Source organism: Notolepis coatsorum (assembly GCF_963971535.1).
Source record: "Notolepis coatsorum genome assembly, chromosome: 5".
NCBI classification, from domain to species: Eukaryota; Metazoa; Chordata; class Actinopteri; order Aulopiformes; family Paralepididae; genus Notolepis; species Notolepis coatsorum.
In genome coordinates, this window is record NC_140169.1 from 10,601,451 (window position 1) to 10,628,015 (window position 26,565).

Genomic DNA, 26,565 nt, shown 5'->3' on the forward strand with positions numbered 1-26,565 from the left:
GCAGCAGTCGAGACCCGCCTAGGATGGACTCTCCAAGGCCCACTCGCCAAATCTCTCAACCGAACCACAGCCACTAGCTGTCTCCACTCCCGAGTCACAGAGGGAGACACCGCACTCCTGCAGCATGTAGAGAGGCTATGGGCCTTAGAACAAATGCCCTTTAAGAACGAAAAGAAAGACATTCGCTCTAAAGACGACATCTACGCCATTAACCTCCTCGAGACGGGAACAAAGAGAGTCCCAGTCAGCGGCGTGTTGAGATACGCCACGCCACTCCTGCGGCGGGAAGGGATGCCTACCTTTCACGCAAAGAAAGACGCCACAGAGCGGTACCTACTAAACACAGAGCGGCGCTTAGCCAAGGACCCCGCCCAAGAAAGTGTATACCGCGCTGAGATTGAGAAGCTCATCACAGCGGGACACGTCACAAAGATTGACATTAAAGAGGCCGACCAGACGACTGAATCGTGGTACGTGCCCCACCACAAGGTTCATCACAACGGCAAAGACCGCATCGTGTTTAACTGCAGCTACCAGATCGGATCCCAAAATCTGAATAAAGAGCTATTGCCCGGTCCTACACTCGGCCCCTCCCTACTAGGCGTACTACTCCGCTTCCGCCAGGACAAGGTGGCTATCAGCGGGGATATCAAAGGGATGTTCCTGCAGGTGAGATTAGTAGAGGAGGACAAGCCCCTGTTGCGGTTCCTATGGAGAGAGAGGCCAGGAGATGAGCACCCAGCCATCTACCAATGGGAAGTCCTCCCTTTCGGAACTACATGCAGCCCATGCTGTGCTACATTTGCACTACAGAGACATGTCGCAGAGGACCCAGCAGCGGACGAAGAGGTCCGACACAGTGTGAAGAACAGCTTCTACGTAGATAACTGTCTACAAAGCGTTTCGACCCAGGAAGAAGCCGAGGCTCTCCTACATAAACTCCGCGCCTCTCTGATCAAAGGCGGCTTTGATCTCAGGCAGTGGGCCAGCAGCGATCCGCACGTACTGCGCAGCCTCTCCTCCGAGGACAAGGCAGCGAGCAGCGAGACCTGGATGGCCACAATCCCAGGAGAAGCCCAAGAGATGACACTAGGACTAGTGTGGCGCTTCAAAACAGATTCGCTCCACTATAGACACAAACCCCTGACCACGGAGCAGGGAAGGTCGACGGCAATACCGACCACCAGACGGAGTGTGTACAGAACACTCGCCCGACAATATGACCCGTTAGGATGTATACTACCGTACACCACCAGGGCAAAGATGATTGTACGAGCATTGTGGGACAAGGACCAGGGCTGGGACGACCCCATTCCCGCACACCTTGAATCCACCTGGAGAGAGTGGGAGATGGAACTCCACTCACTCCCAGGCGTTAATATACGCCGAAGCTACTTCCCACCCACGGTGAGGCCAGAGACATGTAAAATGGATCTACACGTCTTCAGTGACGCCTCCGAGGTCGCCTACGGATCAGTAGCCTACTTGCGGGCCCAAGAAGAGGGGGGAGAGATCTACACAGCATTCATCCTCGCCCGCTCGAGAATAGCCCCACGCAAGCAACAGTCTATCCCACGTCTAGAGCTCTGCGCAGCCCTCGCAGGTGCGCATCTAGCCACGCTCATCCAACGTGAGCTCACCATTCCGGTGCATAGAACAATCCTGTGGTCAGATTCCACGACAGTACTCGCCTGGATCAAATCGGATTCATGCAAATACAAAGTCTTCGTGGGAGTCAGAGTCACTGAGATTCAAGAGTTAACCGGAGAGTTAACCGGAGAAGCAAACTGGCGCTATGTTGATACAAAACACAACCCAGCTGACGTCATCACCCGGGGAATGTCCCTAGATGACTTAACCCGTCATAACATCTACAGTGACGGACCAGCATTCCTCAAGCTCCCGGAAGGAGATTGGCCCACGCCCACCCCGAGGGAAGCAAGTGACGAGGAGGCTGAGAATAAGAAACCCATGTTCTGTGGATTGAGCACTGTTGTCTCCGCAGACCCCAACATAGACGATTGCATTACCATAGAGAGTGCGCAGCAACGGACATTCCTGCGGCACCACCCAGAGATTAAGTCCCCCGCTGATATGTCAGCAGCTGACTACGAGGAAGCAGAACTGCTTCTACTGCAACGAGCCCAGAGAGACTCGTTCCCCGATGAACTAGACTGTCTACAGGGAGGAAAGCCCGTCCCATCAGACAGCAGATTGATTCATCTGGCCCCCGAGAGTGACACACATACCCTCATCAGAGTGGGTGGTCGCCTGCGGAGAGCCCCCAATTTACCGGATGACATTAAGTACCCGATCGTATTGAACAGCCGACACAAGGTCACAGAGCTGATTATAAAGAAATACGACGAGGATGTACACCACGCAGGAGCAGAGAGAGTCTTCGCGGAAATCAGACGTCGTTATTGGATACTTCAAGGAAGAGAGGCGGTGCGACGCTTCCAGCGAACCTGTCTAGACTGCCGAAAGTGGCGCGCGCAGCCCAGCATACCACGGATGGCTGACCTACCTCCATGTCGCCTCCGACTCGGCGACAAGCCATTCCACTCAACAGGCATGGACTGTTTTGGCCCGCTGCACATAAAGAAAGGAAGAGGCACCGAGAAGCGGTGGGGTATTGTATTCAAATGCATGACCACCAGAGCGATACATATCGAGCTCCTTCCGACCATGAGCGCAGACTCATTCCTTATGGCCTTCCGAAGATTCACATCACGGAAAGGAAAACCGTCTACATTATTGTCCGATCACGGGACAAACTTCAAAGGCGGAGAAAGAGAGCTGAGGGAGAGCTTCCAAGCTATGGGCCCAGAACTTAAGACCCACCTCGCTCCAGCCCAGATTGACTTCCAATTCAACCCCCCAAACGCACCCCACTTCGGTGGAACTTGGGAACGAGAAGTACGTTCTATAAAGACAGCCCTGTACGCAGTACTTGGGGCCCAGACTGTGGCGGAAGAAGTCTTAATGACAGTCCTCACGGAGATTGAGGGAGTATTGAACTCAAAGCCCCTCGGTTACGTCTCCAGTGATGTAGCAGATGTCGACCCAGTCACCCCCAACACCCTCCTGATGGGGCGGCTAGATCCCGCGTTACCCCAGACAATGTACCGGCCTGAAGAAGCGAACGGCCGACGAATGTGGAGGTACAGCCAAGTATTAGCCGACAAGTTTTGGAGCAGTTTCCTACTGCACTACCTACCGTCTCTACAGACCCGCCAGAAGTGGGTAAAAGAGAGAGACAATTTGACGGAAGGAACAGTCGTCATGATTATTGACCAGTCACTACCCAGAGCTATGTGGCCGGCTGGCCGCGTAAGCAAAGTGATCACCGGTGCCGATGGCAAGGTCCGAGCAGCTGAAGTACTCGTCCAGGGGCGCATTTACACCCGTCCTGTGGCGAGGCTCATAGAACTGCCCCGACTCCCAGACACAATCGATGATGACCATGACCCTATGACTTTGTGAGTTGACTGACCCTTACAGCGAACCCTTGAGTGGTAGACAGTGCGGTTAATCTGTCTCTGCTTAACTAATTGGGTTGGGACCAATTAGGGGGGGCGGCTGTTCTGAAGGATCAGATTAAACCGAATATATATATTTATTTATATATATATATTTAATTGTATTTGTATATCCCCTGATATCCCTTGTATATTCCTTGTACAATATGCATTGAATATCCCTTCTAGTCTACTGAACATCCCATAATAGTCTCCATTCTACCATTGGACGAGACCTTGGTGCCAGGTCGCCATACCCCTCAGACCAGGTTCAATCGTACCGCTCAACATGTATGGACAAGTCCTAGTTCCGCGTAGGAATATGTCTACCGCACCACTAATGGTACTATTTGTTCATAGTGCGTATATATACTGCGCTATTAAAGTAGAGCTTTCTTTTAGTCCAGTTCCTTACCCTCCAACAGAGTGACAGACGCAAAAGCCTCCCCGCGAACCACGTGTGGGCAGTAAGGCCAATTCGGCCCAGTATCGGCATTGAGACATCGTGTATATTAATATTTGAATAGTCATATTTGGCACTATATCGTCGAGTTGGACGTATTCTATTAAGCTAATAATAGTCTATTCATATGTAGTGCCTCGTGCGGTAAGAGTTCTATAGTAATCAGCACCCCCCATCGTTTCGGGCATCAGCTGGACGCTTATCCAGGGTGGTTGACCCCACGTGAAGCTGCACCCGAGGAGCTCCAGGCCAAAGAGCGAGTGGACCTGTATATTGGATTATTCTACCGACGACGGCTAGCCTTCCCCGGCTTGGATTATGCTTTGAGTACTTTGATTATTCTATGGATAAAGGCCAACACTGCGGTGTGTTGGAAATACCCCCCCCGGAGAGGACGACAGGTGAGAAGACGCTCTACACGACGAGGTCGCCTCACGTCTCTCCATCGTGGACCGGAGGACGCCGGCCACAGAGAGTCCAACTGCTTTCATCTGTGGATCGAGGATCGCTGGGCACCGGGTCGCACGACTGTGGGCTCTCCCAGGATACCCTCGGCCAGACGGGATACAGCCAGACTCTACCCCCCCCCCCCCTCCAGCTGTCCTACAAGCAGTCGGAACCTCCCCCTAGTGTATCCAGCTATATAATCATTCAAGTATCATTGCTATTGTTCCCTAAATATTCCAGGTTGTATATTTGCTTCCTGCGCAATCAGAGATTGGACCTTCGATATTGATCTACCTACGAATACTCATTTGCCATAAAAGTGCATACTATTTCAAATCATAAATGTAATTAAGTGATCGTTGTACATACCTTTTGCTATGTATTATTATTAAACGCAGACTTTCGACTTGGTACATTTGTGTTGGATCCGTTTCATCAGGTGGGAGTGTTTATCATAATTATTTATACCTAGTACTGGGTGGCCAGAGTCTAAAGTACAGGAGGTAGTGGTAGTAAGTATCATATCTAACAATACAGTCAGGGAATTGTACCCCTCAGTTACAAATATCATATTCTCAAAATAATCTGACGGGCCAGAAATTATTGCTGGCGGGCCAATGTCGGCCCGCGGGCCGCCTATTGCCGATCCCTGGTCTAATGTATAAGTATGTTTTCATCTTTCTGCAGCTTTCTCCAGAACGTGATATATAGCCCCAAATGCATTATATTGATGATGAAATACAGTTTGATGGCAATCAGCGCGATATAAAAAATTCCAACTAGACGTACTTCTAGAAGTTACTACACGTCATCTGATGTTGACCGGATGGGCGAGGGGGCGTTTATAATTCCGTGGGCAGCGTTATACCAATCATCTAATGTGGGTCAAATGTTGATAATAGCAGTTAGTATCGAAGACGGTAACGTTACACGCTGAAACTCACCCCAGTCTCCGCGCGCCGTTGGGCGATCATCGTCGAGTAGAAATTTTATCATTATGGGATATATTTTTACCCGGTCCATCTCCAGCTTGTATAATGGTATATACGTCCAAATCATGTTGTTTATCGAGTTATTGCCAATCGATCACCGTGTAGCGTGACGAGCCAGAGTCCCATGAACTATAGCGAGCGCCCGGAAGTACTACGGTCGTCATGACAACCTCTATTCAACATCCTGTTTGGCGATTGCGCCGATCGGCCACCAGATGGCACTCCTGAACCGCCAGAGAGCTCAGTGGGTCCTGCTGGTGGATCTCAGGCCAGCGGAGGGGACATATGAATCCGATCGCAGATTTTTGAAATATTGATATAAGGACGCTGTACAGCGTCCCCCGGCAACTTGAGCATGGCCAGCAATGACGTGAAAAGACGTTTCATGGCAGTCAAAGTGTTAACAGTATTTCTATTTATTTTTTATTTCATGATGCTCCTTATATCCAACAGTGTTATCCATATTTCTTTTGTTGTGGGTGTTTAGGCTAGTTTTTTTTTTCATTCTTTTTTTTATACCTACAGTATATTTAGCAAACCGGGCGGCCGATGGCCAATATAATAGAGATATAATGATAATTAATGTTTGCAACTGATAAAATACAACAATATAATAATAGCAATTGAGACACATAATTGCTGAAGTCCAATAATGTCACCTATATTAGCCAGCTAGCTTAGCTGGTTGATAGCGAGGTTTGCACTTGCCAACATTAGTCTAAATAAATATAAAGCTAAGTTAAAGTTAGCCTGAAAAAATATTGCTAACCTAAAATATTGCTAATATTGCAGTATTTTTTCCCTTCAAAATACTTGTGAACATTGGAGCCCTATTTAGCCTCTTTGCGGGTAAGTTACCACGGAGTAGATTAGTGTCAACGGATTCCTTGTGATCTCTACTTTGATATGGCTCCCAGTGCACTTTAGGATTCATTTTAAAATTATTTTATTTGCTTTTAAAGCTCTTCATGACCTTGCTCCACCCTACCTCTCTGAGCTGTTGCAGGTCTATACACATTCTCGCTCTCTCAGGTCAGCTGACCAGCTGCTCCTTGTAGTGCCTACAACTAGGCGTAAACTCAGGGGGGACCGTGCTTTCTCCGTTGCCGCCCCCAAAATGTGGAATGAGCTGCCACTGCAGATTAGGCAGGCCTCATCACCAGTGTTGGGACTAACGCGTTACAAAGTAACGCGTTACAGAAACGAAGTTACTTTTTGCCGCAACTAGTACTCTAACGCATTACTTTTGAAATTCAGTAACGCTACTTACGTTACTGAATGGTTTGTTAGTTCGTTACTGCGTTCTTTTTATGTAGATTCATAGCGAGCGTCCTTATTTCGCCTGCGTTTGTTTTGTTTACTGTAGACTGAAAGGCGCTATATAAAACGAAGTATTATTATTATTATTATTTCTTTCCGTAGCCTCATTCTGGTTTCGCACTTCTGATTGGCCACTGACGTTCTGAAAGAAATAGGCGCTCTCTACAGTAAACAACAAGAGGACGCTCGCTATGAATCTACATAATAAGAACGCAGTAATAATAACGAACTAACAAACCATTTAGCAACTACTTGGAGAGATAATTAATATACAACATGGAAACGAGATAAAGAACATGTTTGAAGGGCTGCTGGAGTCAACTGGACTAACGTTACATCTCGACCACCGCAGACTGGTGACGGTGAGTGCAATGTGTTCACTGAAACTCAAGATCAACGGATTTTGACTGTACGAAATCTGCCAGGGAATCTCATAATACTAATCAAACAATATAAATATAGTCCTTTCATGCACAATTGATATCCTAACTATTCTAACGTTGCAATGCTTTGATAACAACGCTGCAAGATGGTTATGAATGAATTAATGAATGGATGAATGAATGAATGAATGAAAACTTTATTTAACAGATTGCAGAATGGGTACAATACAGTACGGCTCAATACATACAATTGTTAAGGGGATGCAGACCTGAGAAAGACGTTTGTCTTGTTTCCATCAGGGTCCCCCATTTTCAATTCATATAGACATTTATGACATACACAACATACATGACATTTATGGCATAGGGACATATAGGTATTTAGTACTGATACATTTGTGACATAAGCGGTATTCAAATATACAGTACTGTTACCCCTAGATCCTGACAGAGTATATACATATGATGGGGAGGGGACTGTACATTAGGAGGGGGTGGGTGGGTGGGAGAGAAATATACATACAGCGGGGAGGGAATATATAATGAAACGCTCTAGACCACATTGCTTAGCAGAGTTCGGTGATGTGAATGGAAACTGTCAAGTTGATCAACCGATTTTGAGTATATGGGGCATGGGACTTGAGCAATTTTTTTTTATTTTATTTTTTTTAAATAACTAAATAGTTACTTTTCACAGTAACTCATTACTTTTGAGTGTAAGTAACTAGTACAGTAACGAAGTTACTTTGAAATGAAGTAACTAGTAAAGTAACTGAGTTACTATTTTTCAGTAACTAGCACAACACTGCTCATCACTGCCCCGTTTTAAAGGCCTCCTTAAGACCCACCTTTTCTCTCTGGCTTTCGACACCATGTAGCTTGTTGATTTTATGATCTTATTGTCTTACTGTGTTGTTGTTGTATCGTTTTGTTACTGTGTCCTTTGCTTTTAAATATTTCTTTTTTTAAGTACTCTGATCTATTTTAACTTGTATTGCTGCCTATATTTACCTAATGTTTTTTATCTCTGTTTTGGTACTCTTGTTTTTTTGTTTATATATCTATTTTTAGTGCTGCTAATAGTTTTAATATGCTCCCCCTGTACAGCACTTTGTGCCCCTGTGGCTGTTAAAGCTCTTTATAAATAAAGTTGGATTGGATTGGATGATGCCATCGTTTCCACACTAGCGTTAACATGTTGCCCCTAGAAGCTACGTCTGTGTTAGTTATATTGTGAACAATCAGTCCCACCTCTCTGTCATCTATTCACACCTAACTCCTCATGCGGAGAGAAGCTCAGAGGCTCTCAGGCTCTGTGGATCTCAGGCTCTGTGGATCTCCATGGAGGTTTAGTTTATTTTAATTATTTATCCAAGGATTCCATGCGAGCCTCGAAATGTGACCAAACGTGTGTGTGTGTGTGTGTGTGTGTGTGTGTGTGTGTGTGTGTGTGTGTGTGCGTGTGTGTGCGTGTGTGTGTGACAGAAGTCAGAGGAATAACGACCTGTTGAATGCAACTACGGTTCAATAGATTAAATTAGTTTAAGATATTGAACTGTAGTTACATTCAACAGGTCGTTATTCAATAGATTAAATTAGTTTAAGAATAAAAAAATTCAAAAAATTAAAAATAAATTAAGAGAATCTCAAATACATTATTGGACAGTTTTAGTATTTTTCGGACATGGGGGCTCAACAATAAATGACGATCAAAAATGTCAAGTTGCATGTTGTTATTCTAACCAGCTTAGTTCTGTAGAATTTCCAAGTTATTTATTTAAATTATAAATGCATCAGGGATCGATAAGGGAATCGATAATGGAATCGTATCGATAAAATCTTATCAATTCCCATCCCTACCCATAAGCACACTGGCATGATAGAGTCAATTTATTTCACCATTGGTCAATAGAATCACCATTAATAGTTGAATAAACGGCTGCCTGCCTAATGTTAGCAAGCAAGGATGCTCCACAGGCACTCTTAGCTTGTCAATCCAACCACACTAACTTGTAGTTTGTCAATCCAATCACACTAACTTGTAGCTTGTCAATCCAATCACACTAACTTGTAGCTTGTCAATCCAACCACCCTAACTTGTAGCTTGTCAATCCAACCACACTAACTTGTAGCTTGTCAATCCAACCACACTAATGTCAATCCAACCACACTAACTTGTAGCTTGTCAATCCAACCACACTAACTTGTAGCTTGTCAATCCAACCACACTAACTTGTAGCTTGTCAATCCAACCACACTAATGTCAATCCAACCACACTAACTTGTAGCTTGTCAATCCAATCACAACAACTTGTAGCTTGTCAATCCAATCACAACAACTTGTAGTTTGTCAATCCAATCACACCAATTTGTAGCTTGTCAATCCAACCACACTAACTTGTAGCTTGTCAATCCAATCACACCAATTTGTAGTTTGTCAATCCAATCACACCAATTTGTAGCTTGTCAATCCAATCACACCAATTTGTAGCTTGTCAATCCAATCACACCAATTTGTAGCTTGTCAATCCAATCACACTAACTTGTAGCTTGTCAATCCAATCACACTAACTTGTAGCTTGTCAATCCAATCACACCAACTTGTATCTTGTCAATCCAATCACACTAACTTGTAGCTTGTCAGTCACATGGGATGTTCTTCACAGCACATGGCTGCATTACCTAAACATTGACCTGTAAAGTAGGAGCTAGAAGGACAACGTTTAGTTTAGTTTCTTTATTATTTGTCACAACAAAATACAGAATACTTTATGATGAAATGCTTATACAGAGACACAGAGGATACATTTGTGGTAGAAAAATGCCTTTTTCCACTTAGACCACCTACGCATGCACACCTGCCACAGAGTCCTTAGTTACCATGGCAACCACTCGCAGAGATCGTGATTCATTTAACGCATCTTTTGAAATTCATATCTCACCTCGGGTTACGGTACAATATAATCACATTTGATTATTATTTTCTCTGGGTGTGTTTGTTTTGTAGCGAGTGGTTTTGTTGTTGTTGCTGCCATCCTTAGCGTTACAGGATTTCTCAGTTCAAAGCCACCGCAGTGACACTGCTCGTTATATATTCTGTCGACTCGTCAACAGTTCCAAATGTAGATTCAGTGGCTGTGCTGTCAGCTGTGTCTCTAGGTGTGATAATGACGCCAGGCTAACAGGGTACACAGGCTGTGGTCAAGTTGAAAGGATTGTTTTCTGAAAGGGAAAAAAATATATATTTTTCTTACCCTTTCATGTTTTTTATCATTCTGTTTCTCATGTTTCTCGCCTCAATGTCTTGTATTTCTTTTGAAAATGTACGTCAAGAATAATGGCAAAATGTGTCACGTCTGTCAAAATAACGGTATAAATAAGGCTGAAATAATGTTGTTGGAAACATTAGTCATTGTCAGAGTTAGTCAGGTGGATGACACAAGGTGTGAAATTAAATATTTTTAGCCCTAAACGGTTATTAATCCCCCCAGGTGTATTTTAACACATTGACCGCCACAGCAGGGGGCGCTAATACCCCATTCATTGCCAGGTCTTTATTCAATGGATATAGTTTTAGACTGGCATTTGCGAGTGCTTAAAATATATCTTATATTATATCTATGGGTCTAATAACGCCGTCGGGTCTCAGTGAGCTGCTTCTAGTCAACATTGCCGAGACAGATTGTTTTTTCATTCGTACATTTCCGTATTATACCGTTTTGAATAGAGTATGGTTTGGGTGTTTTTCAGTCATTCCAGGAAAAGGCGAGAAAAATGCATTTTACTGTAATCCAGTCATCACGTTGTAATTTTTCGGCTGATTATCTAATCATCCTGAAATCAACGCTAGATTATCACTATTATGTCTCCTCGTCCATACATGAAATTACCGTCGTAATGTAGAAATCTCGATTGCATAATTTCTGGTAGTGGGGGACTGCCTTCGCGCTCTCCCCAGAAAAAAGCGATAAACGCTAAAAAATGAAGTTTAAAAAAAAAATATTGTCAAAAGTAAATACAGAACTTGACTGATAGGAGCAGCATGTTTGCTTTTAGACTCAGTCTCTTAACATGAAACACTGAATGACACAGGAAGTCTTTCATACCAACAGCCATCTGACTGTATATCGCCTCACTGAGTACAGATTAACAATCTATCAATGTGATTTGATACAGTCCCCCCCCACCCCCACCGCAGCCAACGGTAATAAGCACATACACCTACACACAGATCGCTTTGATCGCGGTAGAAATAAATCTCAGATCAACGATCAAATTCATATATGATGTTCTTACCTTGTATCTGATGTAATGCAAAAGAGATAATCCAAATATCTTATCGCAATTCCAAATAATGCTCGTGGAGGTCCGCACCACACTACCGACCGTTTCACAATGACGGGCGTGCGGGCGGAGTTACTTATGCCATCGTTGTATAGAAGTGGCTCGCCTGAATATTTAAACCCCGCCCGCCCGGCTCAGATCACCTCCTAAAAGACACAAGCTCAATAGCTCCGCCTGGCACTAGAGGGCGGTGTTGACCGTCTGCCAGCTCAGACAGGGTCTGAAGACTATACCAGAGGCTGCGGCTATGAATTATGAATAGATATAGCGAATAAACGATATATCATATAACGATCCCAAAAACGAGTAAACTCGTTGTTGGCGCTATTCGATTGGCGGCCAATAACGAGTTAACTCGTTTATGGCGCAGAATGTGTTAAGGCGAGACAGTACCCCCTAATAGGCAAAACAAATATTTGAATAGATATCACTCTGAAACTTTCCCAGTTTGTTATGTACATATAAACTAAGAAAAAATATATTCCAAGTTTTCTGAATTTTATGTTTATATATGCAAATGAGGCACTTACCATTAAATATGCACACATTTGCATGTATCGCCAAGTCTCGCATCACCAACATGGATAATGCCAGATTCAAAAACTTGGTTTCAATTTGTTCATACATTCAAAACTAGTTTTGGTATAAAATGTACTATAAACCCGGTTTTACCCCTCTGAAATAAGAAGCATAATATGGATGGGAAGAAATGTGGAAAGTTTGGTGTGTGTAGGTACTAGGGAAATAGAGTTCAGTGTCTTTGTGTGTAAGTCAAATGCATAAAAACTAGTTTTTCAGAAAACAACCTCAAAGTTCTGTATTGTAATTGTGATCTATGGACACAATCAGACAAAATTAAGCAAAATATAACAAAATCTCTATCGTCTGGGAAAATGAAGCAAAAAGGCGATTTTGGGGGTACTGTCTGGCCTTAAACCCTTAAAGATCCCCTCCAGGTGTATTTTAAACCCTTAAAGATCCCCTCCAGATGTATTTAAACCCTTAAAGATCTCCTCCAGATGTAAACCCTTAAAGATATAATAATTGTTAGACTAGAAGTCTTTATTTGTCATGCAGTTTTTAACACACGCGAGATGGGCGACCCACAGGAACACACACACACATGCACTGAGTCGCCGATGAAATGTCTCTCTGCACTTTTCCCATCCCGTTGTCCTTCCCCCCCATGGGCAGCCGGGAGCAGATAGGGCGTCAACGTGAGCCGCGCCCCGGGGACCAATCCAAGTGCGCCTGTCCGTCTTTGTCAAGGACGCCACAGCGTTAGCGATCTGTTGTGCATGTTTTTCCATTGGGTTTATCTTATCGGGGGGGAAACCCTTGCGAGCACGGGGAGAACATGCAAACTCCACACAGAAAGGCCTGGGAGATACCCCACCTGGGTACCTGGCATCATGGAAACCTGGTCCCCAAGCGGGAATCGAACCCTGGACCTTCTTGCTGTGAGGCGACAGTGTTAACCACTACACCACCGTGTCGCTGATCCCCTCCAGATGTATTTTAAACCCTTAAAGATCCCATTCGGGTGTATTTGAAACCCTTAAAGATCCCATTCAGGTGTATTTTAAACCCTTAAAGATCCCATTCAGGTGTATTTTAAACCCTTAAAGATCCCCTCCAGGTGTATTTTAAACCCTTAAAGATCCCATTCAGGTTTATTTTAAACCCTTAAAGATCTCCTCCAGATGTATTTTAAACCCTTAAAGATCCCATTCAGGTGTATTTTAAACCCTTAAAGATCTCCTCCAGATGTATTCTAAACCCTTAAAGATCCCCTTCAGGTGTCCAAGTGTGTTTTTAAACCATTAAAAATATACTAGATTGAACAATAATAATTGTCCCACTAAATTGTTCAACAAACACCTGGAAATGTCTCAGCAGCATCTCTAAGCCTTGACCCTCACTGAGAACACAAGGATCTATGAATATGCAAATTGGCAACAAGCAGCCATTGATATTTACCAGGAATTCAAAGTTGACAGCTTAAAGGGGAACTATTTTACTATTTCTTTCACTATTTGGGCACTTTTACACAATTCCTGTGAGTCTATGGAACACCTCTGTAATATATATATTTTTTTTATTCATTGTTTTGTATTTCTAATCAAGTCCTCAAAAACAGCATTTTTCTACCTCAAGATTTCGAGCTGTTTTGCAGCCGCAGCTGCAGGTTCCACCTAAACCACTGTGCACCGTCGTGTTCGCCTGAACATTAACATGCAGCAGTGACTATATGACATCACATATAGGCACATTTTCAAACGACTCAGTTCAGTGAGGGTGAATATTGTGAGAGGAGAATTGGAAGAATGCGCCAATATGAGAATTTTGAGACATAGATCATATTAATATAAGTTCACATAGCTAGGAAACAATGCTAAACACTCAAAAAGGCCATTTATAAGATAGTTCCCCTTTAAGACACATTCTGTGTAGCTGAAGATAAAGGTGTCAAGTGAGCACATATTGGACCATGGGAGATTCAAGTTATTAGTGACATCACACAGGCAACTCAGGGGAGTACAGAGAATGGAATAGAATACAACTTTATTGTCCACACAAGGTGGAAAACTATCTTTGGCCCACAGAACATTTAATTAAAAGCATTAACAAAAATACAGCCCATCACAAAGAACACAGATTGTGCAAATAACCTAGGTAATAGATGCAGTAGAGAAGATAACCTCGGTAATAGATACAGTAGACAATTATCTAGCACAGTGGTTCCAAAACTGTGGTGCACGCACCCCTTGTGGTGCGCGAGAGCCCTCTTGGGGGTGCGTGACATGAAAAGGCTAATGGCTGTGCTATGGTGTTATTTTACCAATAAATATAACTAATATACATTATTTCAAATTGGGATTTTCACTGTGTAAATCATGAAATTTACTAAACTTTTAAATAAAAAACGTACGTTTTAATAATAATAATAAAAAAATATATGTATCCAAAATGCACTTTACTTCCTGCCAAAATGCCATAGGCGCGCGACTGGGACCGGTGTGCTATTATTGTGGCAGCGTATTATGCTCATGTGTTTCCCCCTATACACTTCATGCGTTCTTGGAGTGACACAAAGTTGTCATGGGTGAACCTGTAAAAAGCCTAATAATAGAACACCTCAACCAACTCGCTGAGCAGCTACGGACATATTTCCCACCTATGGATGCATCTCAGACGTGGATTCAACCAATTTTTTTGTTTTTTGGCCAATTTTGTTCTTTCGTGTGGTGCAGTATTTTATTTTGTTTGTCATACTTTGGTATGTATTCTTATTGGATTAAACCTGATGCCTTTAGTGCGCCTATGAATAGACTGGGTTGTCTTTTTTATGTTGGGCATTGGGGGGTGCATGGCCAAAAAAGTTTGGGAACCGCTGATCTAGCACAATCTCTGGGGCAAAACAGAAAGAAGCATTTTATATAAAAGTATTCTGTACTTCTGTATGACAACTAATAAAGAAACTTGAAACTTGAACTTGAATATGATAATCTAGGTAATAGATACAGTAGACAATAATGATAATTTAGGTAATAGATACAGTAGACAATATGATAATTTAGGTAATAGATACAGTAGACAATATGATAACCTAGGTAATAGATACAGTAGACAATATGATAACCTAGGTAATAGATACAGTAGACAATATGATAACCTAGGTAATAGATACAGTAGACAATATGATAATCTAGGTAATAGATACAGTAGACAATGTGATAATCTAGGTAATATATACAGTAGACAATATGATAATCTAGGTAATAGATACAGTAGAGAAGATAATCTAGGTAATAGATACAGTAGACAATATGATAACCTAGGTAATAGATACAGTAGACAATATGATAATCTATGTAATAGATACAGTAGAGAAGATAAAAAAAATGAAAAAATATTATAATATATATATATATTTGTTTTTGTGCAGTCAGGCCACTGAACTTAGAAGCAGGCCAGGCCAGTGTTTCTAGTTGTGGTGGCGCGATAGTTAGATAACCTAAGTGGGGAACAACCAGGAGATCAATGTGACAGAGAGTAATGCAGTCTAAACAGTCATAAATATTTTATTCAACTTCAGCCCTGATCATAACCATTTTTATTTTTAGATTTTTTTGTAATGTCAGATAAAAAATTAAATACTCCCACTTTTCTGAAAAGAGTTGTTGTTAAATCTGACATTACAAAAAATCCATCAAAATCTGTGTTGTTGCTAATCATTGACACATGCCTAGCCTGTAATAATCCCCTCCAGAAAAATTTACTTTGCATTTGATATATTGAAAATATTTTACTTTTTGTGTTTTTGTGTTTTTTTTTTTTATACAATAATTTGTGATGCCATCACACACACTGGCATTTAAATGGTTACAATTCGAAAATGTATTGAATGTGTGTTTTTTTTATTTTTATTTTTTACAATAATTTGTGATGCCCATCACAAACACTGGAATTTAAAGGTTAAAAATCCTGCACCAGAATGCAGGAAATTAAGTCTTTGAAAGTGGCCTGACTGGGGCTATATTTCACACTATATTTCCCAGCCTGAATTATTTCCCCAGTCCGGCCCATTGTGTGTGTGTGTGTGTGTGTGTGTGTGTGTGTGTGTGTGTGTGTGTGTGTGTGTGTGTGTGTGTGTGTGTGTGTGTGTGTGTGTGTGTGTGTGTGTGTGTGTGTGTGTGTGTGTGTGTGTGTGTGTGTGTGTGTGTGTGTGTGTGTGTGTGTGTGTGTGTGTGTGTGTGTGTGTGTGTGTGTGTGTGTGTGTGTGTGTGTGTGTGTGTGTGTGTGTGTGTGTGTGTGTGTGTGTGTGTGTGTGTGTGTGTGTGTGTGTGTGTGTGTGTGGGTGGGTGGGTGGGTGGGTGGGTGGGTGGGTGGGTGGGTGGGTGTGTGTGTGGGACAATTGCTTGCTGTGTGTGAGAGAGAGAGATAATTAAGTAAATTTGCTGAAATACAGTTGTTCTTAATTTTCTCACTTGCTATGTGAGAATGTTAGTTATTATGTTCTCAATGCCCCTTGCATTGTATGAGTTGTGTGGAAGAGTTTGCTAGTTCTAGTGCTACCCCTTTATACATTGTGGCTGTGTCTAACCAAAGTTAACAATAAATAATGGTATGAGGAATACATTTGCCTCCTGCGTGAACTGTGCATAGCTGAATAGACTGTATTTTAACACCGGTCATATGGTGGTACTTGGAGAGCCAGCTACGTTCTCAGGTGGTACTTGGTGTAAAAAGTTTGTATCTAGGTAATAGATACAGTAGACAATATGATAACCTAGGTTGGTATGGTAACTACGTCTATTCTGCATCGAACATTGTACATATGTCTAAACTGAACACTGTGACCTCATTTTTTTTTACTCTAATTTTACTATCTTATTTTATTTCATACTTATCTTGTCTTGCACAGTCTCTGGAGCGCAACAGTAAGAAGCATTTTGTATAAAAGTATTCTGTACTTCTGTATGACAACTATTAAAGAAACTTGAAACTTGAAAACTAGGTAATAGATACAGTAGACAATATGATAACCTAGGTAATAGATACAGTAGAGAAAATAATCTAGGTAATAGATACAGTAGATAATATTCACATCACTGCATTCATGTCCACACAGCACATCGCCATGACTGCAAAATACAATTAAAAGGGAAGTGTCTAAGAATTGAGCAGGTGCACTGCACTGCATGGAGAATTGGACTCCGCATGGACTGAGCAGAGAACGGACTCTGACTCTAACCGATTGAGCCAGAGGAAGACGTATGTAATTAGTAAAGCCCTCCAGTGAAACAGAATTACTGCAGATGTTGGTCGTCCTGGTAACGAGAAATGTGGTGGAATAGACATTAGGGATGGGAGCAAAAGTGCTATTCGAAAACCGCTGGTTCTTAACAGTTTGAGTGCCAGCCATTTAACATTGGAAACCCCCGTTGAATGCCAGCACCCACTTCAAAGATAGCGTTGTGAACGCATAATCTCTCTCCTAAATTATGGCTATGTGTCTAATCTGCCTGTCGTTTATCAATGACTTGTTTGCAGTCAACATTGTCAAAACGGATTTTTTTTTATCGGTTCATTTTCGTTTTATAGCATTTTGAAAAGCCCTCGTTTTCAAGGAAAATATATAGATTCCGTGATAAACGGCATTTACTGGAATATTCTAGCATACACAAAAACGTTGTAATTTTTCTGCCTATTTATGAATAGTTTTCAAATAAACGCTAGATTATCGATAGTATATGTGTACTTATGCACGCTATAGAGGCGGGCTGAAAAATCGATTCTCTCATTTCCTCATCAGGAATCACCGCGCGCGCACACACACACACACACACGCATAGGGCAAAAGCTTATATCTCTGTGAAAACAGGTCTGATTATCCTAAGACTGGTCAAATAAATTCCTTACCTGAGATCAGATATTATCCAAAAAGATTATTCCAATTCCTGATTGCCATTCCAAATATCGATCACGCTTATTGATTACAGCGTTGGTACTGTACATTGAAATAGAATAGAATAGATTTTTAATTGTCATTGCACAGTATACAACGAAATTTCAGGGGAGTTCTCACAGACCGTAGTACAATATATACATACATGAACATATAACACTGTACATAACAGAATATTTTAAATAATAAAGTGCATGATGAGTGGTAACAGTGATTATCAAGTCCAGGTAAGTGCATGGTGCACGTGAGGGGACAGTCAATGAGCGTTTAACAGTCTGACTGCTTGGGGGAAAAAGCTGTTCTTAAATCTTGAACTCTTGGCATGTATGGACCGGTATCTCCTCCCTGAGGGAAGGAGCTGAAAGAGGTGATGTGCTGGGTGAGACTGGTCCTTGATAATACACTTGGAGCGGTGGAGGCAGCGGGAGGTGAAGACGGAGGTGATGTTTGGTAGAGGAGTCCCGACGATCCTGCCTGCCGCCTTCACCACCCTCTGTAGAGCCTCTTGCTCTGCCTTTGTGCAGCTGGAGAACCACACAGACACACCGTAGGTCAGCACACTCTCAACCGCACAATGATAAAAGAAATACTTCATCTCATCCCTAATAGACATGCATGCAGGCTCCGTGACACAACGGTCTCTAACTAGCAGCACAAAGCACGAGTCCATCCACCAATTGCACGAGTCTGCTGACTGTGATGTCATCAGAGTACCTCCAAAGAGTTTCAGATCTCAACCGGTAGATGGCAGCGCGAGGGCACTTGTCTGCCCGTATTCTCGGCTATGTGACTTTGAGCAGGGTTGAAGAAAGATAACATTATGCCTAGGGATGCCCCGATCGATCGGCCACCGATCGTTATCGGCCGATAATCAGTATAAATATGCGATCGGTGATCGGTGATAATGCTTTATTTTCGCCGATCGTCAAAACGATCTCACTCGCTGTCGCGAGTTCTGTCTCAGACACCGGGAGCTGTGCGGCGTCTGCTCATCCCTCCAGCCCCTCCCGCGCGCATGTAAACACGGGTCTAGTCTAGTGAGACGGGACACGGGAGGACGGCGTCTCCCTGAGCTAACGTTAGCTTAGCTACCGTTAAAAAATTACCCAGTCATATTCTGGGGATGTCAGAAGCTGAAGGGATATTGGGAGGAGATAGGGGAGGCAATGATCAGAATATTAGGATACGGGTTACCACAAACAGGACTGGTGCTTTACTTAGGAGACCTGACACACGAGGGAATACAAGGGGGGGACAAATATTTAATAAAGATAATGTTGATAGCGGCCAGAAAAGCAATAACAAGACTGTGGTACAAAGAAGACCCACCGACAATAGCACAATGGGTAGGAATAGTGGAGGAGATACAGGATATGGAGAGGATAACACACATGCTGAGGTTACAGGAAGAGAAATTTGGAGAAAGATGGGGAAAGTGGGAGGATTACAAGGGGAACGAAAACGACATCACAGAGGAAGAACCAAATGCATCACAAGAGGGCGAAGGGTAAAGGAGGAAAGAGGTTCAAGGAGGGTCTCTGAACCCATGTCACACACTTTTGACCTAGTTAGTTTTTTTTTTTTTTTGGGTATTACAATTGTATTACATTTTTTGTACTTTATTATTTATGTCTGTTTAACAATGTTGTATTAATAATCAAGGAATATGTGGTTTGTAAATGGGTGAATCAAAAGGCAAAGAGAAATTTGGTATAAAAGAAATAGAAAGGGCGAAGGATAAGAGAAGAAAGAAATTCAAGGAGGGTCACTGGACCCATACCATACATATTTACCTTAGTCAGTATCTAATCCTTTTGAGTAGGTATTAAATTTGTCTATACCTGTTCAAGGGCGGTATACAATCAGTCTTTGTATTAAGTGCCTGGAAAAACAACTGTAGTGGAAACATATAACCAACAATGCTATTCATGTAACCATTTATGTTCACTGCAATCTTTCATGTTGTGTTATGGGATCCATTTTTGTGTAAGTGTTTGTCTATAAATGTTAATAAAAATGTGAGTAAAAAAAAAAAAAAAAATGACCCAGTCAACTATTCACTTTTAGTTTAATACATGATGAGCCATTGTCTAACCGAACGGTATCTAGCCGGCCAGCTACCGATAGCTCCTGACATCAATAAACGCTCCAGCAAGTCTATGGTGTATGATACCTGTTAGCTCGCGTTAACGCAAGTTAGTTCACTGTTCAAAACGAAATGTCCCATTGAACTAAATAATTCACTGAGGCGTTGTATTAACGTTATATATCCGGCTAGCAGTAGCTACAGATAGCTCCTGATATCAATGTCTTATAACACTGATTCGATGCGTATTCGAGCTGAGGGCTTGCTGAGCACAGTTAAGTTACGTTATACCAATAGGGTCCAGGTGCAGCGCCGGAGAATCCTGGCCGTAGCTCGAGCCTACTCGAGTATAGGTCCAGCTGCAGCTCCGGAGAATCCTGGCCGTAGCTGGAGGCTACTAGAGTACACACAGACAGTGGAGCTTGTTGCGTGGTGGCGATGTCTCGCAGATAATACAAGTACAAGTCTAATTATATAATATATATATTTTATATAAAAAAAAAATTATATAAAATAAAATTTAATTTCTTTTAATCAAAAACGATCGGTATCGGATCGGTATCGGCCGATATGGCTCACGACGATCGGTGATCGGTATCGGTGGCAAAAAACGTGATCGGGGCATCCCTAATTATGCCTTGCTTGCAATACAATATGTGTCCCTGACCAGCGATTGTGGCCACATGTCTCCATTTTCATTTTACAGATTGTGAAAGTACAGAATGTAAGCTTTCTAATGATGTGTCTGTCATACGTTGAAATCTGAGAATGTTTGAAGATGATGTGCTAATTAAAATCGTGTAAAGCAGTCTTTTTCCTAGAATATTGAAGCAGAGAAATAGCCTCTCAAAGGCAGGCCAGATTTGAACACTTCTGCCATTTTGGGCTGGGCATCAACAATACCCCCCAGCCATTCCTCTCTTGCAATACAATAGACAATTGTATGCTTTTAACCACAAATAAAATCAGCAAACCTTTACCCCGCATGCCTCCTCCACACACACACGCACACACATCCACACATACTGTACACACACACACACACACACACATCCACACATACTGTACACACACACACACACATCCACACATACTGTACACACACACACACACACACACACACACCCAGGGGAGCGTGTCCCAATTACAGCTTCTGTGGCTCCTCTTTTGCTGAGCCGTGCACTTCCTCTCATATCGATTGAAGAGGAGAATTGTTTTCTAAAAGGGAACGCGAGGAGTCGATCCTGCCTGCTGCTGCCCTTTAACCAGTTCACTACCACACTATAGACTGTTAACCTTCTGTAGTGTGGTAGTGAAAGCATTAACCTGTAGTGTGGAAGTGAAAGAGTTAGCCTTCTGTAGTGTGGTAGTGAAAGGGTTAACCTTCTATAGTGTAGTAGTGAAAGGGTTAACCTTCTGTAGTATGGTAGTGAAAGGGTTAGCCTTCTGTAGTGTGGTAGTGAAAGGGTTAACCTTCTGTAGGGTGGTAGTGAAAGGGTTAACCTTCTGTAGTGTGGTAGTGAAAGGGTTAACCTTCTGTAGTGTGGTAGTGAAAGCATTAACCTGTAGTGTGGAAGTGAAAGAGTTAGCCTTCTGTAGTGTGGTAGTGAAAGGGTTAACCTTCTATAGTGTAGTAGTGAAAGGGTTAACCTTCTGTAGTATGGTAGTGAAAGGGTTAGCCTTCTGTAGTGTGGTAGTGAAAGGGTTAACCTTCTGTAGGGTGGTAGTGAAAGGGTTAACCTTCTGTAGTGTGGTAGTGAAAGGGTTAACCTGCTGTAGTGTGGTAGTGAAAGGGTTAACCTTCTGTAGTGAGGTAGTGAAAGGTTAACCTTCTGTAGTGTGGTAGTGAAAGGGTTAACCTTCTGTAGTGTGGTACTGAAAGGGTTAACCTCCTGTCCTCCTGGCCCTCTGTCCTCCTGTCCCTCTGTCCTCATGGCCCTCTCTCCTCCTGGCCCTCTCTCCTCCTGGCCCTCTCTCCTCCTGGCCTTCCTCTCTCCTCCTGGCCCTCTCTCCTCCTGGCCCTCTCTCCTCCTGGCCCTCTCTCCTCCTGGCCCTCTGTCCTCCTGGCCCTCTCTCCTCCTGGCCCTCTGTCCTCCTGGCCCTCTCTCCTCCTGGCCCTCTCTCCTCCTGGCCCTCTCTCCTCCTGGCCCTCTCTCCTCCTGGCCGTCCTCTCTCCTCCTGGCCCTCTCTCCTCCTGGCCCTCTGTCCTCCTGGCCCTCTGTCCTCCTGGCCCTCTCTCCTCCTGGCCCTCTCTCCTCCTGGCCCTCTCTCCTCCTGGCCTTCCTCTCTCCTCCTGGCCCTCTGTCCTCCTGGCCCTCTGTCCTCCTGGCCCTCTGTCCTCCTGGCCCTCTGTCCTCCTGGCCCTCTCTCCTCCTGGCCTTCCTCTCTCCTCCTGGCCCTCTCTCCTCCTGGCCTTCCTCTCTCCTCCTGGCCCTCTCTCCTCCTGGCCCTCTCTCCTCCTGGCCCTCTCTCCTCCTGGCCTTCCTCTCTCCTCCTGGCCCTCTCTCCTCCTGGCCCTCTCTCCTCCTGGCCTTCCTCTCTCCTCCTGGCCCTCTGTCCTCCTGGCCTTCCTCTCTCCTCCTGGCCCTCTCTCCTCCTGGCCCTCTCTCCTCCTGGCCCTCTGTCCTCCTGGCCCTCTCTCCTCCTGGCCCTCTGTCCTCCTGGCCCTCTCTCCTCCTGGCTCCTCTCTCCTCCTGGCCCTCTCTCCTCCTGGCCCTCTCTCCTCCTGGTCCTCTCTCCTCCTGGCCTTCCTCTGTCCTGGCCCGTTCCCAGGGTGCACCGTCTCACACGTGAGATTAGAACGGGAACATTTCCAATGATGATGTCGCAGACCGCTACTATTAAACATATATATACATATATATATATCAAACCAAGTTTCCACAAACAAGCTTGAAGGTGATTTATGATGTTTTTGATGGCATGCGGTAGAGAAAATTATTGTGTCCATTTAAGTCAAAACGGCTCATTCCTTTGCATTCCCAGTGGAAGGCCAAGTAAAGACTTAGCTATCTGACCTCTCCTGGCCTTTGGTGCTCTACTGCTGTCTCCCTCCGTCTGTCTCTCTCTCCGTCTCTCTCTCTCTCCCTCTATCTCCCTCCCTCCATCTCTCTCTCTCCCTCTGTCTATCTCTCCCCCTCTGTCTCTCTATCCCCCTCTGTCTCTCTATCCCCCTCTGTCTCTCTATCCCCCTCTGTCTCTCTCTCCCTCTGTCTCTCTCCCTCTGTCTCTCTCCCTCCGTCTCTCTCTCCCCCTCTATCTCTCTATCCCACTCTGTCTCTCTCTCCCTCTGTCTCTCTCTCTCTGTCTCTCTATCCCCCTCTGTCTCTCTATCCCCCTCTGTCTCTCTCCCTCCCTCTGTCTCTCTCTCCCTCTGTCTTCCTCTCCTTTCCTCTGTCTCTCTCACCCTCTGTCCATCTCCCCCTGTCTCTCTCTCCCTCTATCTCTCTTTCTCCCTCCTTCCCTCTGTCTCTCACTCATCCCCGCTGTCTATCTATCTCCCTCTGTCTCTCTCTCCTTCCCCCTGTATATATATCTCCCTGTCTCTTTCCTTCCCTCTGTCTATCTCTCCCTCTGTCTATCTATCTCCCTCTGTCTCTCTCTCCTTCCCCCTGTATATATATCTCCCTGTCTCTTTCCTTCCCTCTGTCTATCTCTCCCTCTATCTATCTATCCCTCTGTATCTCTCTCCTTCCCCCTGTATATCTATCTCCCTGTCTCTCAATTGAATTAAATTCAATTCAAATGGGCTTTATTGACATGGGAAACATACGTTTACATTGCCAAAGCCAAACAAAACAAAACAATCAAACAGAGAAATCAGAAGAAATCAGTACAGTACAGAAGGAATGTTTTGTGTGATTGACATGTTTGCACATTGTTGTATTTCTCCCAGTAGGTATGGGAGTTTTGAGTTATTTGTAGGGCTGACCCCTATTAGTCGAATAGTGGACTAATCGATCGAAAGGAGCCGTAGTCGACTATATATAATTATTATTATTATTATAATAAAAAAAAAATGTCAGTCGAATCTATCGGCTAATTTCGGCCAATCATAGTCGACTATCCAAATCCTTAGTCGGGGACAGCCCTAGTTATTTGCCATGTTTTCAAAGTCTCTTTGGGTGTTTGCAATTTGTAGGAAGTGTATGTCTTTGATCTCTTGGTATAGTGGGCACTAAGAAGTGTAGCTCGGTTTCCACCTCTTCTTGTGTGCAGTGGGCGCATAGTCTGTCTTCTCTTGGGAGCCAGGTCTGCCTCTGGCGACCTTTCTCGATGGCTAGGCTGTGCTCACTGAGTCTGTACCTAGTCAAGGATCTCCTTAGTTTTGGGTCAGTCACAGTGCTCGGTATTCTGCCACTGTGTACTCTCTGTTTAGGGCCAAATAGCATTTCAATTTGCTCTGGTTTTGGGTTGTTTCTTTCCAATGTGTCAGATAGTTTTCTTTTTGTTTTCTTATAATTTGGTTTAGTCCAGTGTGGTTTCTGTCTGGTGGCTCTGCTTGTGTTTGTGATCAGAGTCCCAGAACCATCTGGCTGAGTGGGCATCTCTCAAGGGTCTCTCTGTAGGTGAGGGCTATGTTGTGGAGTGTGTGTGTGTCTCTCTCTCTCTCTCTCTCTCTCTCTCTCTCTCTCTCTCTCTCTCTCTCTCTCTCTCTCTCTCTCCCTCTGTCCCTCTCTCTCCCACTCTATCTCTTCCACTCTCTCTATCCCTCTCTCTCTCGCCCCCTCTGTCTATATCTCTCCCTCTGTCTATATCTCTCCATCTGTCCCTATCTCTCCCCTTCTCTCTCTCCCTCTGTCTCCCCCTCCTTCCCGCTGTCTCTCTCACCATCTGTCCATCTCTCCCTTTCTCTCTATCTCCCTCCGTCTCCCTCTCCTTCCCTCTTGTCTATCTCTCCCTCTCTCAATCTTCCACTCACTATATCCCACTCTCTCTGGCCCTTTCTGTCTATCTCTCTCTCTCTCTCCCTCTGTCTATCTATCTCCCTCTCTATCTCTCTCTATCCCTCTCTCTCTCGCCCCTTCTGTATCTCTCTCCCCCTCTCTCTCTCCCCCTCTGTCGATATATATCTCGCTCTCTCTTGCCCCCTATGTCTCTATCCCTCTCTGTCTCTCTCCCTCTCTCTCTCCCCCTCTGTCTATATATCTCTCTCTCCCTCTCTCCCCCCCTGTCTATATATGTCTTGCTCTCTCTTGCCCCCTCTGTCTCTCTCTCTCCCATGTCCAGTGTAATAACTATATTTATATAAAGTGAGTCCAATCAGTGTAGAGAGTAAGACAAGGTCCAAAGGTCCAATAATGAAGTGATATAGATGGAACATCTCCAACAACATTTTATATAGAAGCAGATGCTCTCTCTCTCTCTCTCTCTCTCTCTCTGTCGCTGTCTCTCTCTCTGTCTATATATATATATCTTTCTCTCTCTGTCTCTTTCTCTCTCTCGATTCAATTAAATTCAAAGAGGCTTTATTGTCATAACCATGTTAAAATACATTAGTATTTTAAAGCACACTGTACTAGGTAGTACAAACAGGGAAAGGAGATATACACAATAAAACATAGATCAAAATCATGTCAACAATATTTTGTGATGCAAATAAACATTAATTGAGCTTGAAGGAGAAAAACTAGCAAGGACAAGAAGCTGAACATAAATGATGGATACCAGCAACAATATGAAAATAATAATACGTGTGTGTGCGTGTGCGTGTGCGTGTGTGTGTGTGTGTGTGTGTGTGTGTGTGTGTGTGTGTGTGTGTGTGTGTGTGTGTGTGTGTGTGTGTGTGTGTGTGTGTGTGTGTGTGTGTGTGTGTGTGTGTGTGTGTGTGTGAGTGAGAAGACATACTCTGCCCCTATAGATCTCTATGTCTCCAAACAGGATTGGTATTTTATTTATGTTGGTTGTCTGGTCAAATTCAGGATGTTTTTCTTTGAACTTTGTGAAATATCTAGTTGGGACTGGCTGGAGTTTTATGTGTTCTGTTAGAAAGTGTAGCTCTGTCTCGGTTTTGTCTTTCTTTGCACAGCTGACGGAACCGCTCCTTTGGGGAGCCGTGGTTTTCTGCATGGGCCTGTGTCTGGAGGACCAGGCTGTCTGGAGGGCCAGGCCGTGTTACTGAGTCTGTCTGGAGGGCTGTGTTACTGAGTCTGTCTGGAGGGCTGTGTTACTGAGTCTGTCTGGAGGGCTGTGTTACTGAGTCTGTCTGGAGGGCTGTGTTACTGAGTCTGTCTGGAGGGCCGTGTTACTGAGTCTGTCTGGAGGGCTGTGTTACTGAGTCTGTCTGGAGGGCCAGGCTGTGTTACTGAGTCTGTCTGGAGGGCTGTGTTACTGAGTCTGTCTGGAGGGTCAGGCTGTCTGGAGGGCCGTGTTACTGAGTCTGTCTGGAGGGCTGTGTTACTGAGTCTGTCTGGAGGGCTGTGTTACTGAGTCTGTCTGGAGGGCTGTGTTACTGAGTCTGTCTGGAGGGCCAGGCTGTGTTACTGAGTCTGTCTGGAGGGCCAGGCTGTGTTACTGAGTCTGTCTGGAGGGCTGTGT

The 26,565-nt window shown here is 44.0% G+C and overlaps 1 protein-coding gene across 1 annotated transcript in view; it reads left to right on the forward strand.

The window, feature by feature from the left end:
• Nucleotides 1-26,565, forward strand: part of ube2f (ubiquitin-conjugating enzyme E2F (putative)) — a 179,204-nt gene that overhangs the window by 144,672 nt on the left and 7,967 nt on the right.